This window comes from Peromyscus leucopus, chromosome 20 (assembly GCF_004664715.2).
Source record: "Peromyscus leucopus breed LL Stock chromosome 20, UCI_PerLeu_2.1, whole genome shotgun sequence".
NCBI lineage: Eukaryota > Metazoa > Chordata > Mammalia > Rodentia > Cricetidae > Peromyscus > Peromyscus leucopus.
In genome coordinates this window covers 14727968-14746496 of record NC_051080.1, presented here as the reverse complement: position 1 = coordinate 14746496, position 18529 = coordinate 14727968, and the positions used below count along the sequence as shown (strand labels likewise).

At 40.4% G+C, this 18529-nt stretch overlaps 1 pseudogene; it reads right to left on the bottom strand.

The window, feature by feature from the left end:
* Positions 1–7283: 7283 nt before the first annotated feature.
* On the bottom strand, positions 7284–8710 carry LOC114693078 (annotated as a pseudogene).
* Between the last annotated feature and the right edge of the window lie 9819 nt (positions 8711–18529).

Below are 18529 nucleotides of genomic sequence, written 5' to 3'. Positions count from 1 at the left end.
AATTAATGGCCTCTTTTTTCATTGTGATATGCATATATGTATGTATACACATATGTATTCCTAAATATAACCTGCTCAGTCTGAATAATGCTACTTGTGTATATCACCTTACAGAAAAACTAACTTCAAATGGATGAGAGACCCAATCATGACAGCCGAAACACAGAAACTACTAGAAAGAAGAAATCATAGGCAGTACCCCATATTGGGTGTAGGGAGGGACTTTCTGAATAGGACTTCATTTTCCCAAGAATTAAGGCCAACAATTGACAACTGACAAGTGGAACTTTATAAAACTAAAGTGGACAGATAAAGAAACAATTGACTGGGTGAAAAGAAACCCAGAGAATGAAAGAGAGCCCTTGTCAGTTCTACATGTGACAGAGGATTAAGACACAGAATACATAAAGAACTCAAAAAGCAAAGAATGAAAAAACAAAACAAAACTGCAAATAACCCACTTGAAAATGGGACCCAAATAGAGAGTTCTCAAAAGAAGAAAAAAATGGCTAACAAATATCACAAAACTTTTCACTGTTACTAGTAATCAGGGAAATGCAAATCAAAACAACTTTGAGATTTCATTTTACCCCAGTTAGAATAGCCAAGATCAACAATTCACAACAAATGCTGAGGGGATGCAGTGAAGAAGAAATCCGTAGTCAGTGTCCTGAGCCATTAAACTGGTGCAGCCACTATGAAAATAAGTGTAGAGAATCTTCAAAAAGCTAAAAACAAATCCCCCATATGACCCAGCTATCCTATTCCTTGGCATATGGCAAGGTTGACATCCTACTTCAGAGATACACCCAGTCACATTCATTGCTGCTCTATTCACGATAGCTAGGACATGGAAACAACCTAAATGTCCTTCATGCAATAAATGGATAATGAAATGTGTTACACATACACTAGGGAATGTTATTCAGCTGTAAAGAAAAAAAATGAAACCATGAACTCTGCAGGTCCATAGATGGAACTAGAAAAGATCGTATTAAGTGAGGTAATTCAGATCTAGGAAGACAAATGTCCCATGTTCTCTCTCATTGGAGGCACTTAGCTCCAAGTCTTCAGATGTGAATACATATCCTGGAGTAACTACAGAAATCAGACAAGGGAAAAGAGACCATACCAGATTAGGGGAATTGGGAAGCAATAGAGATGGGAATGGCAGGATACAAGTGATCTGACTGGGAACATTGGAAAGAGAAAATATGTTTTCCCCTTTTTAAAATTTTATAATTAATTTAACTTTTCATATCAGCCATGGAGAAAATCTTTAGGGAGGAGAGAAGGAGGTTAATACAGAAGAAGGAGGGAGGAGTATAAAATAACAGTTAGAAATCATACTAGTAACTGTTTATCCACAAAAACCTACAATACACACAATTCTGTGTATAAATATAGTTTGAATGAACTTTTATCATCTGGGCTGAAAATTCTCCCTCCAAGAGCAAAAGACGGCTTAGCAGCACCCCCAATACTTCTTTTTAGTTGACCCCCTTTGGATCTCTGTGAGTACTTTTTTTTCTTGTAGGATTTATTAATATTTTATTTTTGTCTCTAAATTCAATTTGTCCAATGACTTGTGAGGACAAAAATGACTTTCAATTTTCCCTCTGGTAAGAAATAGGCAGTTTTGAAACAAGTAGAATAACATGATACCTTATTTACATGTATGTAGTCAGCTCATGGAATTTACAGTTCAAAAGGTAGTGCAGACAGAATGAATTCTGCAGGGTAGACAATAAGATGTGTTTAGAAAGGGGCTGGGGCCATTCCAACTATATGTTTGGCTCTGGGATTAGAAATCATGTAAATAAGTAGATCTTTCTTTCCCAAGTGTCTTTCTTTGCCCAAGTTAACAAACAGGAACAGGCTGAAAGGGCCAATGATTTTACTCTATAGAAATTTATGATGCTGCTACACAGTTTCCAGAGCTGGGAAGACTCCCAGAGCAACAGAATACCAGTTCCTCTGATGCTCTTACCCCTCTAGTTATGTATTGTATTAACACATTTCACACAAAATTTGCTATTTTAGCCAACTTTCACTTCTCTTATTCTTTAGAATATCAGCTAGGATATATATCACTGAAGTAGTGTAATCTTTTGCTTAGATATTTCTAGTTATAGAGAAATCACTGACTCATGTTTGAGTCTGACCATCTGCAGTAGATAGAAAATTCTTCAGTGTTTCTCTTAAAAGTGTGATGTTCTATAACTTCCACTTCTTGATTCTGTGTGGCATTCTGTGCCACGGACTGGCCCATTGGGGGTACCACGACCGTAGGGGGACCAGAGCTTGGGTAGTCAGGAAGGCAAGGATTTGGCGAATGACAGACAAGACAACACACTCAGAAGTGGTTTGAATCTGCTGCAATTTTGCTTCTGCAAATCAGTAGTTTATATACAGAAAAGAAAACTATCAAGTCATACAAGGAACAAGAAGATCTTGGCAATAATTCAATTACATCATCTTTAAAAACAGTAAGCATATAATTATTAATCGGCGCTAGACATATCCCTTCACTCACAAGAACTTTATGACCCAAAGAGCAGTCTGTGTTTTTTAAACTTAGTACAGTCCCTAGACTAGTGAAGGCTTCTTTGCGGTTGCGGCTGTGTCCTTCATCTTTATCTCAGCTGCTCTCTAGTTTATTATGCACTTCTACTTTTTTGGTTCTCATGACCCATTTAGCCAATTTGGATGCTGCAGATCCTCTCTAAGTCTTTCTTCAGTTCTTTACCATATATCTCTTCTAATATAAAACATTTTTACCTGCTGGAATATGGACTCTTGTACTTTTTCGCCTGTAAGAGGAAGGGGTTCTTCTGTAGTCCTTAAGTTTTCCATGCTGAACTTCCTCAACAGAGGGGCTCACCATCTGCCTCCTATGAGATAATGTTTTCTGCCATAAATCATTTTAGTTGGGATTCCTAAAGGATTCCTAGTAGGTGAGTATTCATTCCCTAGAAGTGCCTGAACTATTATACTTTCTACTATCTAGCGGCTTGAGGTCTTTAAGGAATAGCTCATTCTGTTATATCTAAATAAGGTCCATGTCCAGCTTCCCCTTTTCTCCATAGTTCACAACCCAAGCATTAATTAATTTTGGCTGTTCTTCATAGATTAATTAGAACATTATCAGAAAAGCAGTTATACAGAACCCATAGCCCAGAGAGCTCATGATCCGTAAAGCACGTCCCCTTCGAGAAGGAGGCATAACACAGGCACTCTGCCAGGGACCTCCAGGGAGCTTAGTCCCATGGGACACGTATCTCCCGTCCGCTATTATTGACATAATTGTTCATGTCACATGGACGACACTGGAGTTGGTGTGGCAACTCTGGAGAAAAAAACTTCCTGTAGAGGCACTGCTGTCAGGAAATAAAAAAAAAAAAAACCAAACAAAACCATTAGTAATTTTTTTCTCTCACAGAGAGAGAAGTATAGAGACAATACAGATTACAGAATGCTGTAAGCTTCCTGATATTTATCCTGTATGTGAAGAGTTATTATAACAAGTTATAAAGTTAAAAGGGTATAATTTAACTTTGTAAATAATAAGTATTTCCTACATATGAAAGAAGGGATGATGTAAGTGACCACGTAGAAATGTATCTTAACTTTTTCATTTAAGTTTTCTCTGTTCAAGGCAAGGTCTCTTGAGTTTTAGGTTAGCCTTGAATTTGCTGTGTAACTGAGGATGATCATGAACTTCTGATCACCCTGTCTCAGCTTCCCAAGTTCTGGGGTTACAAGAATGCACTATCACTTACAGTTTATGAAGTGCTGAGGATCAAACCCAGGACTTCTGTGTGCCAGGCTGAGGTACAACATCCCCAGCACATGTAGATTTTTCTCACTCAAGCAAACTCTTTCAATCACAGAACTAAATTTTATACTTGAATTTTATACTTGAATATGTTTTGCAATTTTAAAATCTTTTTATGTAATTAAAATATGATTGTATCATTTTCCTCTCCCTCTCATACCTCCAACTCTTCCCATGTCCTCCACTCCCTTTGCTTCTCAAATTCATTCATGGCTTCTCATTCTTTAATATATATATCATATATATTAAATATATATATTATATATATATATTATTATTATTATATATCTCCCTCTTAGCAGTCTTCAATTGCCAGTAGCTCTTTATTTACAGACAGAACCCTGTGAGATTTCTCTTTTTCACATTGGAGAGTATCTTAGTTACTTTCTTTTCTTTTCTTTCTTTTTTTCCTGTTATGTCACAACATTGTTTATGAACTTTTTTTACAATACAAACAGAAAATACAGGTGTGTAATATATGGATACAGCTAAATGCAGAATGGTGATTTATTTTCTCTTCAAGAGGCTATGGTTCCCATTTCTTGTAAAACAAAGAGGCTGAGTATATGTAGTAACAGGTTTGTTGTTAGCTTCACAATTTGCCTAGAAATGATCTACAAATGCATTTCTCTTCCTGCTACTTACCATAAAGCATAAAAATGGAGTTAAAGGAAAGTGTCCTCACTGGTTCCTACTACATAGAAATACATTCTATTTTACATTTTATTTAATGAAGATATCTAACTCAAATGTTATTATAAGATGTAGCAGTATTGATTTCCACAGTGGCTGTACCAGTTTGCATTCCCACCAGCAGTAGTAAGTGTTCTCCTTACTCCACATCCTCTCCAGCATAAGTTGTCATTAGTGTTTTTGATCTTAGCCATTCTGACAGGTGTAAGATGAATCTTAGAGTCATTTTGATTTTCAGAAAATTGGGAATCTATCTCCCTCATGACCCAGCTACCAATCTTGAGCATATACCCAAAGGATGTTCAATCATATCACAAGGACACTTGCTCAACTATGTTCATAGTAGCATTATTCATAATAGCCAGAACCTGGAAACAGCCTAGATGTCCCTCAGCTGAATGGATAAAGAAAATGTGCTACATTTACACAATGGAGTGTTACTCAGCTGTTAAAAACAATGACATCAGGAAATTTGAAGGTAAATGGGTGGAACTAGAGAAGATCATCCTAAGTGAGGTAACCCAGACCCAGAAAGACAAACATGGTATGTACTCACTTATAAGTGGAAATTAGCTATAAAGTAAAGGATAACCGGACTACAGTCCACAGCTCCAGAGAGGCTAGGTAACAAGAAGGGCCCAAAGAGAGAGATGCATAAATTTCCCTGGGAAGGGGAAATAGTAGAGATCTCCTGGGTAAACTGGGGGTGCGTGGGGGATGGGAACCTGAGAGACTGGGTTGGGGGAGGGGTAGAGGGGGAGAGTAATGAAAGAGATGTTTTGATAGAGGGTGCATTTTGGGGTTAGGGAGAAACCTGTTGCCAGGGAAACTCCCAAGAATCCACAAGGATGACCCCAGCTAAGACTTCTAGCAATAGTAGATAGGTAGCTTAAATTGGCTTTCCCCTGTAATCAGATTGGTGACTACCCTAATTGTCATCAGAGAGCCTTCATCTAGTAACTGATGGAGGCAGATGCAGAGATTCACAGCCAAGCACTGAGCCCAGCTCGGGGAATACTGTTGAAGAGAGGGAAGAAGCCCCAGGGGGCTCAAGATCATCACAAAGGTGTAGCAGGCTTTTTCTTTTGGGCCACCAACTAGCTCCCAAGTCATGACTCAGAGACTTATTATTAGTTTTGAATGCTTGGCCTAGCTTAGGCATGTTTCTGGCTAGCTCTTTTAACTTAAATTAACCTGTTTCTCTTTATCTACCTTTTGCCTTTGGGGCTTTTTACCTTTTCTTAATTTCTTGCTGTCTCTATGTCTGGCTGGCTGGTGGCCTGCCTGGCTTCTGGCCCAGGGCATCTCCTCTCTTCTTCTGTTGTTCTTCTTCCTCTCTCAAGCTAGATTTTTCCCTCCTATTTATTCCCTCTACCTGGCAGCCCTGCCTATCCTTTCTTCTGCCTAGCTATTGGCCGTTCAGCTCTTTATTAGACCAATCACCTTGTTTCACCTTAGGCAGGCAAGCTGACACAAATGCAACACATCTTTAGATAACTAAACAAATGCAGCATAAACAAAAGTAACACACCTTAACACAGTTAAAGTAATATTCTGTAACATAAATAAATGTAACATATCTTTGCCTAGTTAAAATAAGATTCCATAATACAAGGGAACCCATAGAGACAACTAATCTGGGCTCAAAGGGGCTCACAGACACTGGACTGACAGCTAAAGAGGCTTCATGGGACCAACCTAGGCCCTCTACATATGTGACAATAGTGTAGTTTGGTCTACTTGTGGGACTCCTAGCAGTGGAAGCAGGGCCTGTCCCTGATGCTTTGGCAGGCTTTTGGGAACCTATTCCTCATACTGGGTTTTCTTACCAAGACTTAATAAGCTTAGTCCTATCACAACTTGATATGCCATGCTTTGTTGATACCATGGGAGGTCTGTCCCTTTCTGGACAGAAACAGAGGAAGAGTGGATTCACAGCGGGTGGAGGATGGAAGGAGAGGAAGGAGGGGAAATTGCAGTTGGGATGTAAAAAAAATAATTGATAAAAAATGAAGCATCAATGAGATTCTGGCTAAAAGAGCACTCCCATACCCACCCACCCATCCTTCTACACACACACATACATATATAAAACCCCAAACAAACAAACAAACAAACAAACACAGCAAGAAAGACTGTTAAAAAAAAGTCCTAGCTGCACTGTAAGTACATACTTTTTTTTCCCATGTGTACTTTCAAATATTGGAAGTGTCAAAAAAAGGAACCACTGTGTTAGATTAAGTATATAGCCTGTGTTGAATGAAACCTCTGTATTATAATAATCACAGAGAAGTGTAGTTTGTACCATATTATGGCACTATATCAATGAAAACCTTCCAGAATCTTTTTATTTTAGAATATTCTATAAATAATCAAACTATCAGAATATAATTATACAACAGTAAAATGTTTTCTTGTATTAAATTTAAGACATCTTTTTAATTAAAAAAAAGAAAATGTAGAAAGGTACTTAGAGCTGTTAATTTCTTATATTTTTGGTTGTGAGCCTAGCCTTTAACGGCTGAGCCATCTCTCCAGCCCCAAGAGCTGTTAATTTCTAAGTGTACAAGACCTTAGACAATCCAAGGCATTTTTATCTGCTTTAAGAACAACAACAGAGACTATTTTTTGTTATGCTGTTAAATCTATAATTATATGGATAAAATTGGTGCAAACTGGTCAAATGGACAGCAAACCCTAATGTCCAAGCGGGCATATTCACAACTAAGACATATCGGGTGGTCAATAGAGTTTAAGAGATCTTGCCTTCCTTCTTGTTCTTTTCCAACGTCCTTGAAGAGTTCTGTTGCTCTAAAAGATGTTGCTGGGCTTCCCAGGTTGCGTTTTTTGACTTCAAACTGATGATGTCTTTCCCCTAACCCTTTGTACTTCTAAATTCCTTTTCACTTGCTCCTGGTGCCGCTGGAGCTCTGTTTCTGAGTCCTTCAGGTTTTGAACTTTTTCTTCAACCATCATCTCAAACACTTGTTTCATCTCCATCTTCTTCATCTTGGCTACATGTTCCCTTCTCTCTTCTTCCGTCTGAGCCAGAGGGCTCTTAGTAAGTTGCCCTTTGTTCTTGTTATCTGCTCCATTGTAAGTCACCCCTGCTAGTTTTTTGCCCTCATAGTGTACATCATTAGTAACATTCGGCATGTGTGTTCTTATCAATGTATTTCTTAGAGTTGTAAAATCACGATCTTCACCATTTTCAACTTTAGCCATACCCCAAGGGTGTGTCTTCCTCTGACTCTTTTGGCATTGGCTTTGATGATACCTTTACTACCTATCACAATAGGAGGTAAATGGTACCTGATTTTTTTTTTTTTAAGCCAGCCTTATTTTCTTTTTCATTATCTGTTTCTGGAAATTTGTGTATTTTAATGTGATGTCCTTGGTTTCTTTTATTGTCTGTTTTTTATACTGTTGGCATTCTTCTGGTGTGAGTGTGTCTGCTCTGGCAATTAGTGGGATGAGATTCACTTTTTCATGCAAGAGTTTTGTAACTCAGCGGTTTAAGTCCATGTTCTGAAGGAGCAATGAAGTATAAACAACACTGCACCCTGTTATCAGCATCGAGAATTACTATTACTATTACCAGTTACTATCACCCATTGCATCTCCAAACCCTGGGATATCAACTGTGGCCAGCAGCAACTGAACGCCACCTCCTTTGATCAAAACTTTGGATTGCTTCACCTATACAGTATTTTTTATTCTGAGAAGGCCCTGGATACTTTGGAGAATACACAACTGTGAGGATCAATGAGTTGATTAATGTTGACTTTCCCCGTCCAGATTTACCTACTACCACAAGGTGAACTCAAATCCTCTTTTCACTGTTTTATTTATTTATTTATTTATTTATTTATTTATTTATTTATTTGTTCGTTCATTCATTTTTTATTTTATGTGCGTTGGTGTTTTTGTCCTGGGTGTCAGGTCCCCTGGAGCTGGGGTTACAGACAGTTGTGAACTGCCACGTAGGTGCTAGGAATTGAACCCAGGTCCTCTGGAAGAGCAGTCAGTGCTCTTAACTGCTGAGCCATCTCTCCAGCCCTCACTGACTTTTTTGTATACTTGATTTGGAAGATTGGCAAATCCCATATGACCTTTGAGGAACCACAGTTTGCTATGTGCAGTGAGAACTTCACTGGCACTGGAGCAGATTTGCTGCATGTCGTTAACCTCCATGTCTACAGTGGCCTAATCTGGGTACTTCTGTTGGGGTGGGTAGTAGGGTGTTTTGTATGTTTCTTCAACACTGGCTCTAAGGTGAGCTGTGCTACATTTATTATTCTTAGTTACTGTTCTATTGCTGTGAAGAGACACCATGACCAAGGCAACTTATAAAAGAAAGCATTTAATTGAGGCTTGCTTACGGTCTCAGAGGGTAAGTTAAGTCCATGATCATCATGAAGGGGGCCATGCAGCAGGCAGGCATGGTACTGGGGCAGTAGGTGAGAGTTTAAATCTGATCCATAGTCACAAGGCAGAGAATGAGAGCTAAGTAGAATGGTGTGGGCTTTTAAAGCCTTAAATCCCACCCCTAGTGACACACCTTCTTCAATAAGACCACACCTCCTAATCCTTATCGAATAGTTCCACCCACTTGGGACCAAGCATTCAAACATATGCACTTACAGAGGCCATTCTCATTCAAACCACTACAGCAGTCAACTGGTGTTGTCATTGTTCAGATTTTGTTCCAGAGTCATATCTTCCGTTGAGGTTTTATGGATGGAGCTTCCTGGTCATTTCTAGGGGAGCACGATTTTGCGGGAGACTTTCTGGTCTTCCTCCTTTCCTGAAATGTGTCTTAAGATTTCAGTATAGGAGTTTTGTTATAGATGAATCCAATGGAGCTGGGCATCCCGTGATTAGTTGTGGTTTTCTGTGATGGTCTCTGTTTTCTGCAAAGAGAAGCTTTTTTAATGAGGTACAAAGCGAGAGTTACATTTACCTGAGAGTATAAGGATATGTTTTTACATGCAGTTAGGAATTATTATGCTCTAGTGAAGTGGCAGTAGTGTGTTCCTCTCTACGATCCATAGCCTCACTAGTCCTCAGTAATTGGCTAGGTTTTAAGTACTAGACATTATTTCCCTTCTGTTTATTGAGTCTTAAGTCCAGGTAGAGAGTTGTTGGTTTCCACAATATATGAATGCCACTGTTGCCCCTTTAGGGGTATCTTGCCATAGTGTCCATTGCTGTGGTTCATGGGTGTCATAGCTGGGTAGCTTTCATTGCATTTTCTGGTACTATAAAAACTAGTCATTGGGAGGAGGTTTATGGATTAGATCAAGATCAATTACTCTAAGTCCTGTGTCCAAAGTATGTGGAATATTTAGCAATAGGAACTTACTTTCATCTTCTTTGGAGCAACCAAGGGCAACAGTAATATCTTATGTTCCTTGGACTACTCTGACCAGCAACTCAAAAGGAGATTTCTCATGCCTGGAACAGGAGTTTTTGTTAGATTGTCACCCAACGTAGTGTAACTTTATATATACATGCATATGCTTACATGTAATTTTAGGTCAGTATAAAATAATATTTCCTAATGTCTATTTTGAGCATTCTTAGTGCTATTTACCCTTCACCCCCTTTTCCTTCTGTAATTCCCCTCCTCCCTCTTCTTCTGTAATGTCCTTCCTCTATCTCTCAAACTTGAGTTTTTCCTACATCTCCACCTTTATATCACCCATATAGAGTTCTACTGCTACTCCCCTATCTAGAGTCCCTTCTCTCCCCTCCCCCCATGTTTCTTTTTGCTTTCCTGGTTTCTGCAGCTACTCCAGGTTATATACTCACGTCTGAAGATTTCGAGCTAGGAACCACAAATAAGAAAACATGACAGCAAGTCGAAGAGAACAAATCAGAGAAAACATTGGTCTCTCTGTGTTGGGCTGACTTCACTTAGTATAATATTTTTCAGTTCTATCCGCTTACCTGAAAATTTCATGATTTCATTTTTCTCTACAGCTGAATAGTATTTTAGGTTTCTATGCACCACGTTTTCATGACCCATTTGCTGTTTGAAGGACATTTAGGTTGTTTTCATTTCCCAGCTATTATGAATAGAGCAGCAATGATCATGGATGAGCAAGTGTCTGGGGAGTAGGATGTTGAATCCCATGGGCATATGCCAAGGAGTGAATAGAGCTAGGTCATAGGGTAGATTTACTTTTAGCCTTTTGAGGATTCTTCATACTGATGTCCACAGTGGCCACACCAGTTTGCAATCCCAAGAATGAATGAGGGTTCTCTCCTTACAACCTTGCCAGCATTTGTTGTGGGTGTTAATAATGAATTAATTTTTGTTAATATTTGCAAATAATGAATCTGGGAGTGTGGAAAATTATTGTCTTGGTACCACAAGGTACCTTATTGAAGTGCTAAGCAAAAGGGAAAATGTGTGCAGCTCATACACATACCAAAATATCTTCCCATATTATAGACCAAATGGAAAAAGGAACAAAAAAATTGAAAACAGAAATCATGATAGTGCTATGAAACACTGTTGTCCATAGGTCTTAAGTCGTTGTCAGCCCAAAAGACTCTCTGGGACATGTCCAGAGGTCTGATGGGCCTACCTTGTGCTGCTTAGAAACAACTCTTCCATTGCATCATAGCACCAGGTCGTGAAACAAGCAAAGAAAGGTTGCATTTACAATTTTGATAATTTTGCTTACTCTAGATTTTATTTGAATTGATTTTTAAGTTTTAAGTGATTGCATTGAAATGCCATTGTTTTGATTCCTGAGTGTTTTGGTGTTCTTCAGAGTCTGTGCTCAAGATAAGTATGCTATTTGTTTTAAACTAACACCAGCCCTAGGTTATTACATATATGGAAACACCAAATAGCAATTAATTTAGAAATTAATAAGACAGGGATGAATGAAAGTAGGCTAACAAGATGAAAGTTATGTGGGATAAAAGTGAATCAGAAAATAAACTTCACTGTTTGTGTTTAAGGATTCATGGCTCAGCACTGAGTCACATGAAAAGGATTTTGGGAATAAACTGATTGCAGTCTCCCAAGTGCTGTCTAGTTATTCCACCACGAGCTCAATTCAGACAGCAAAGAATGAGAAGTTATTTCCTGACGATAAGTCCTCTGGAGAACATGCTGGTTGTGGGAGAGATGGTAAGCAATAAACATTGCTCTTCTGGAAGACCCTGGTTCAATTACCAGCACCAAAATGGAGGCTCATGATGACATCCCCAATTCCAGACACACATGCAGTAAAACACCCATATATATAAGATAAGGAGTAAATTTACACGGTGGCTAACATTCAGGATAAGCAAGGTAAGGGCGTCTGGAAATTATGTTACGTGAAGAACAACTATGAAAGAAAGAAGAATTTATTTGGTAAAGGGATCAAACCTATTACGAGCAAGAAAACTCTCCAAATATGATGATTCTCAACTCCGGTTGTACAGGAGAGACATTACAGTTTCCAACATCCAAGCAACATCTGAGATAAGGAGGATCAGAACTTTGCTGGTGTACAGTCTTCCTTGATGACTGCAGGGCAACCCAAATCAGGGAACCACTGGCTCAGAGGACAGTGAGGTGGTAGAAATGGTAGCCTTGTGCTATCCAGCCCAGTGGGACAGAGCTACCTTTCCCCTCCCACCTGCAGAAGGCTTTATATTTTGGCTCAATATAAAGAACACATTTGAGGGGCTGGAGAGATGTCAGCACTTAAGAACGCTAGCTGCTCTTGCACTGGATCTGGGTTCAATTCACAGCACCCCCACACTAGCTCACAACAGTCTATAACTCCAGTCACAGGAGATCTGGTGCCTTTTTCTGGCTCCATGGATACTGCATACATGTGGTGCACAGACATACACGCTTGTGAAACACCCATACGCACAAAGTAAAAATAAAGTAAAAATAAGAAAGAGCACATTTGGGCCCATATTTTCTGAAAGTACATTATGCAGAGACCCTCGTCACAGATAGTTGGGATTGGGTGTTGTGAGAAATCTTCTGGGAGGGTCAGTTAGGCAATTTTGAATATTCTTTTCATTTTGACGATTCTATTACTCGGCGCCAAGAGATTTTTCTGCTTCCCACTTTAGAAGCATGCTCTTTTGCTCACTTGGCTGACTCACCTGCTGCTCACTTTGATCTTAGGGCTCATTTCTGCTCTTCCTCCTGATTAAGCCTGATTAAAGTCAGAACAATCGCTTAGAGAAGACGCGCTCCGCCATAATCTAATTACTTAGATGCACATACTGCACAAGCCTCCATACCTGAGCCTCCAACAGGTCAGTTTTAGTTGTGTTCTGTGCAGAGTACCATCTGTGGTCCTTCAGGTGTGGTGATATTGTATTCCCCAAAATATTATGCACCCTAATACACTTATCTGGGGTCAGAGAACAGAACAGCCACTAGATAGACATAGAGGCCAGAAAATGGTGGCACACACACCTTTAATCCTAGCATTTTGAAGGCAGAGATCCATCTGGATCTCTGTGAGTTCAAAGCCACACTGGAAACAGCCAGGCATGGTGACTCACGCCTTTAATCCCAGGAAATGATGGCAGGAAGCAGAAAGGTATATAAGGCGTGAAGACCAGAAACTAGAAGCTTTTAGTTGGTTAAGCTTTTAGGCTTTTGAGCAACAGCTCAACTGAGATTCATTCTGGATGAGGACTGAGACTCAGGCTTCCAGTTTGAGGAAACAGGATCAGCTGAGGAACTGGCAAGGTGAGGTGGCTGTGGCTTGTTCTGCTTCTCTGATCTTCCAGTGTTCACTCCAATACCTGGCATCAGGTTTGATTTTATTAATAAGACCATTTAAGATTCATGCTACATTGCCTTATGATTTTGTAATTATTTTTTCTCCCTCCTGTGTCTGTTAGTCTCTGTCACCATAACGTTATGAGGATCTACTCATGGGACTCCACCCTAATGATTAAATGTCTTATCTTTAATTTTTAATTTATTTTTGTTATTTACCTTTCTCCTCTGGCAGTGTGCAAAGTACCATGAACACTAGTCAGTAGGGATGAAGGCTCTTGTTAGGCACCAGCTCCACTTCTTCACGTTCAGTGAGTTATGTAAGTGTGGTCTTCAGCAATAGCGTCTTACCGTTGGTGTGTGGAGAGCAACCAATAGCCTTGACAATAGCCTGAGCTGTTTAGGGGGTGGGTTTCCATGGGACCCGATGGGCCAACAACTCAATTAGATGTAACCCATTCTTAGCACTGGAAGTTTCACTTGGTGTTGAAAGATATTTAGTTGGGGCATTGTCTCCCTGTTATTTGATTTCTTGCATATATGTATATATTTTGAGAGGCTTCTACAGTAGTAGGTTTGCATATGACCCCTCAAATGGCCCTTAGTGTTAGATTTCCCTCCCTGTCGTCCCTCCCTTGCCGTTCTCTTCCTCTCCCTGTTTAATCCTGCTGTTCCACTCTGCCCCATCTCTCCGTAACTATACAGTCAAATCACTATTTTATGTGCATGGATAGTTTTGTCTGCACGTGTGTCTGTGCACCACTTGCATGACTGTCAGGGACGGAGGTCAGAAGAAAGCATCTAGTCCCTTGGTGTTGGAGTTACAATTGGTTTGGAGCTGCCATGTGGGTGTTAGGAATCAAGCCAGGGTCCTCTGGAAAAAGCAGCCAACACTCTTTATTCTGAGCCATCTCTCCAGCTCCATAAATGCTCCTATTTATTCTATAACCGCTATTTAAGTGCATGTCTGGTCATAGAAAAGGGAAGTGTTGGGAACACAATAGAAACAGGTTTACCAGGCTTCCTGCTTGGGGCTCCCATTTTCCCCGTGGGAAGACAGCTGGCTTTGGACCTTGCTTTCTTGTCTCTGCCAGGTTGTTGGCGTTAACAAGTCAGGAGGGCTAACGCTGGGACTCTCAGACCTAGCCAAGCTTCCATGGACCTCCAAGTAGCCCAAGGCCAGGCTCAGAGGTATAGGGGGTTTCCTTGCCCTACCTCCCCTCACATGAATACTAAGGACCTCACGTTGGAGTGGGCTTTGTGTCTCGGGTTGTACTGCAGACCTTGCAGCATGAGGGTGAAGAGCAGCTCAAGGAGAGCCTCTTCTGGACCCTGTATCGACCACCCAGGGGCTGTGAAGGTGGAGAAGGAGAAGCTGGAGCCAAATTCTGGATGATTCCCAGGACATAAAAGCTCTGAGGAAAGAATTATAGCAATTTGTCAAGCTGCTGGGACAATAGAGGACCACACTTCAGTACACCCAGGCCAATATGGGCTCACCCTGCGTGTTTTCTTTAGAAAGGTGTTCAGCCAGATGACCATCTGTTGCTCTGAGGCTCTGTAGCTGAGATTCAAGAGCAGGTGTAAGCTGCAGCCCCTGCTGCAGAAGTGGGTGGATGAGGCAGCAACAGGAGACCGTACAGATACTCAAAGCAGAGACCTTGGTGTAGGCCTGTAAGAGAAAGCCAATCTTGAACCCAGTGAGGGAAATCTTGGGCCGTGTTTCTGCCATGCTAGAAGACTAACCTAGAGCAGAACAACCTCATTGTCGAGCAGCTTGGGCTGGAGTGGTCCAGTGTGGCTCTGTAACTGGTGCTACAAGGCAAATAATCACAAGCATTGGCTCTTCTTACCCAGAGGCTGTCAGGCTGCAAGGGTCTCATTTGTTGCCTTGGTAGGTGTGGTGGGAGGAGGAAGTGCTCTGTATCCTTTCCTCTGCCTCAGTGGTCCCAGTTTTGTATCCCAAGCTTTGAGAGTCCACACTTCACCATACTTCCTTCTGTGGTCCTATTCCCAGAGGCTGAAGCCCTCCTCTGCCCCTGTCGCCCTTCTGGGATCTCCCATGCACTTAAACTGAGGCACATGCCTTGTCCAGGGATGTGTAGTAGAGGGAAAAGAGAAGGAAGGTAGATGAAGAGAATCTGGAGTCTACTCCAGAGGCTTTTGGCATTTCCTCTTCACTCATTAAGGAGGGAATTGGAGGCACAAAGGGTGGGGGCAGGAGCTTTGGAGGGAAGATGAAATTTGCAATGATATTCTTGACTTAATCCTTATATCCCTCTTCATTTTTTTCTTTTCTTTTTTTTTCTTTTTTCGAGACAGGGTTTCTCTGTGTAGCTTTGCACCTTTCCTGGAACTCACTTGGCAGCCCAGGCTGGCCTCGAACTTACTGAGATCCGCTTGGCTCTGCCTCCCGAGTGCTGGGATTAAAGGCGTGCACTACCACCGCCCGGCTTCATTTTTTTTTTTCTTAAAGAAACCCAGGATACAGAAACAAAGGGTTATTAGCATATGTATTCACATATGTATTTCATGTATGTGTGCATGTGTCCATGAAGCACTCTGATATTTCTCTATGGATTTATGTTTCTGAACATCATGTGAGAAGAGGCACACACTGCCTTTGTTATGGTCTATCCTTTCATGAATGTTTATACAGAAAACAGTGGTGGAATATAAAGATAGCATCTTCCTTTGGAGCAAGGAGCCAATATGCTTGCTATTGATGATAAAAGTTCAGATCCTCTGAGCTTTAGATAGCCCCCTGCAAAGCAACCCACCATTCCTGCAGATGTTATTTGGTGATTTTCATGTTTCACTGTGGGAATTGGGGAGTTTGCAGAAGGAAACACTGATACTCTCTTGATTACTATCACTGTAATAAATTTTTTTTGCAGGGTTGTGGAATGAGTAAGCTTAAACTGGTACTAAACACTTAGGCTGAAAAATTTAAAGAGATAAATAGGCTGAAAAATTTAAGGAGATGCTCCTTTGGAAATGCTGATTTCACTTCAACAATTCCCAAGTATTCATCGCAGGCACTTCTTTTGCTGTAGACTCATTTTTTCTACCTCATGAATCTTTTGACTCTGACCTGGGAGCCCCAAGGCCTTCTGTAAAGTATGTACGCTAGTGTGGCACGCTAACTCATATTTTGTATATAGAGTGAATTCTTGACAATTGGGCAATGAGGTCGAGATCTATGAATGAAGTTAAGTCAGCCTTTGCAAAGAGGTAGAATAAAGGCTTTGTAGGTCACTAGATGGAACTTGAAGGTTTCATGGGAAGTAGTACCAAGAACAATGGGCATCTAATATGGTCAGTCGGTTCATGAATGATCTTCCCCTTCATTTCTATTTAGGAATGAGGTGTTGGAGAGGTACTTACATGCCAAATGTCAGGATGTAGGTTAAATATTGTTTTTTTAAAAAATAAGTTCTGATTGTTATTGGATATAGAATTTCTTTGCTAGTTTGGTGATTAGTCTGAAGTGAGTTTCATTGTAACAACCAGTACTAGTGGGCAGAAGATTCCAATTTCTCTTAGATAATAATTACATGTCTTGGTATTTATCATTTATCAGGATCTACGCATTGACAGAAATGTGTCATGAGTTTTATATTTTATTCCATAAATCCACAGCCCCTCACAAGTATTGACAAGAGGGGGATTCATGGTAGTTATAGCCAGAGACAAGGGGCACCATTAGCGCTTTGGCTAATTAAGCTTAGATGTTCACCAAACAAATGAATGGACAAGAAAATATGACATTGTATTCAGTCATAAAGAATTACATTGTACCCTTTATAGACAAATGGGTGAACTGGAGATCATATTAATCAAACTGAGACAGATTTAGAAAAAAAATCTAGATTAAAATAGGTTATATAACATGAAAATAGAAGATGAGTTACATGGGAAGAACGTATTTGCTTATAGACAGGATCTAGATTTGTGAATAAGAGGACTAATTGGAGTGGGAGAAGGGACCAGAGAGGACAATGGGGGCAAATATGAGTAAAGTTCCACATATCTACACAGCATATGCATATGAGCAAATATGTGTGAAACCCATCATTTTGTAAGTGGTCCTAGTCTCATCTGCATCATGGTGATAAAGTACCAGACAAAATGCAACTCCAGGGAGACAGGGTTTGTTTTAGGTCCAGTATCAAGGCAGTAAGTTGAGGTAGCTAGTCACATTCACAACTGAGCGCAGAGTGTGGATGAACACACACATGCTTACCACCCAGCTAACACTCTCTACCCTTACATAATTTAGAATGTAAATCCAGGGAATGGTGCTGCCCATTTTCGGGCTAGGTATTCCTACAATAACTAACATAAGGAAGGCAATCTCCCAAAGTCAGCCCACAGGCCAACCCGACCTAGACCAAGCTTAATTATACTCTTTCCAGGATCATTCTAGATGGTGTCAAGTTGACAATTAAAATTAGCTATCATGTATAATAACTAAAACAGTAGTAAAGAAAAAGAACTTAGGCTGGCTACCTTGGAATAGGAGAGGGCAGCTTACAGAGTGCTTGTGCATCTGTCTGTTTTTTCATTGCTATAATGAAATGTCAGAAGTATGTATTTAGGTATTTGATATAGAAAAGAGGCTTTTTTAAAATTTAAAATCTCACAGTTTTAGAGGATGAAAATCCAGTGTTAGGGGACTACATCTGGTGATGGTTTGTCTGCTGGTGCAACCACATGGTGACAGGCGGAGGAGAGTGTACATATTCTGTTTCTCTCCTCTCATAAAGCCAGTAGGATCCAAACACGAAATGCTACTAGAATAACTGTATCTAATTCTAACTGCCTCCTAAAGGTCATATCTCTAAATATCATGGTTGGATTGACAGTACTAGATGTGAATAATCTTCTGTACAGCAGAAACCAAATCAAATCAAATAAAAAAGTGGTTACTCCCACAACAGTATTTGCCACTATTTAACCAGTAGAGACATTGGGTTAGTCAGGGTTCTATCACTGTGAGGAGACACTATGGCCATGGCAAATCTTATAAAAGAAAGCATTTAATTGGAGACTGGCTTACAGTTTCAGAGGTTTAGCCCATTATCAGCATGTGGGCATGCTGGCAAACATGGTAGTTGGAAAAGGGGCTGAGAGTTCTACATCCAGATCTGTACTCAGCAGGAAGAAGGACAGGAGGAGGAGGGAGGGAGGGAGGGAAGGAGGGAGGGAGGGAGGGAGGGAGGGAGGGAGAGAGA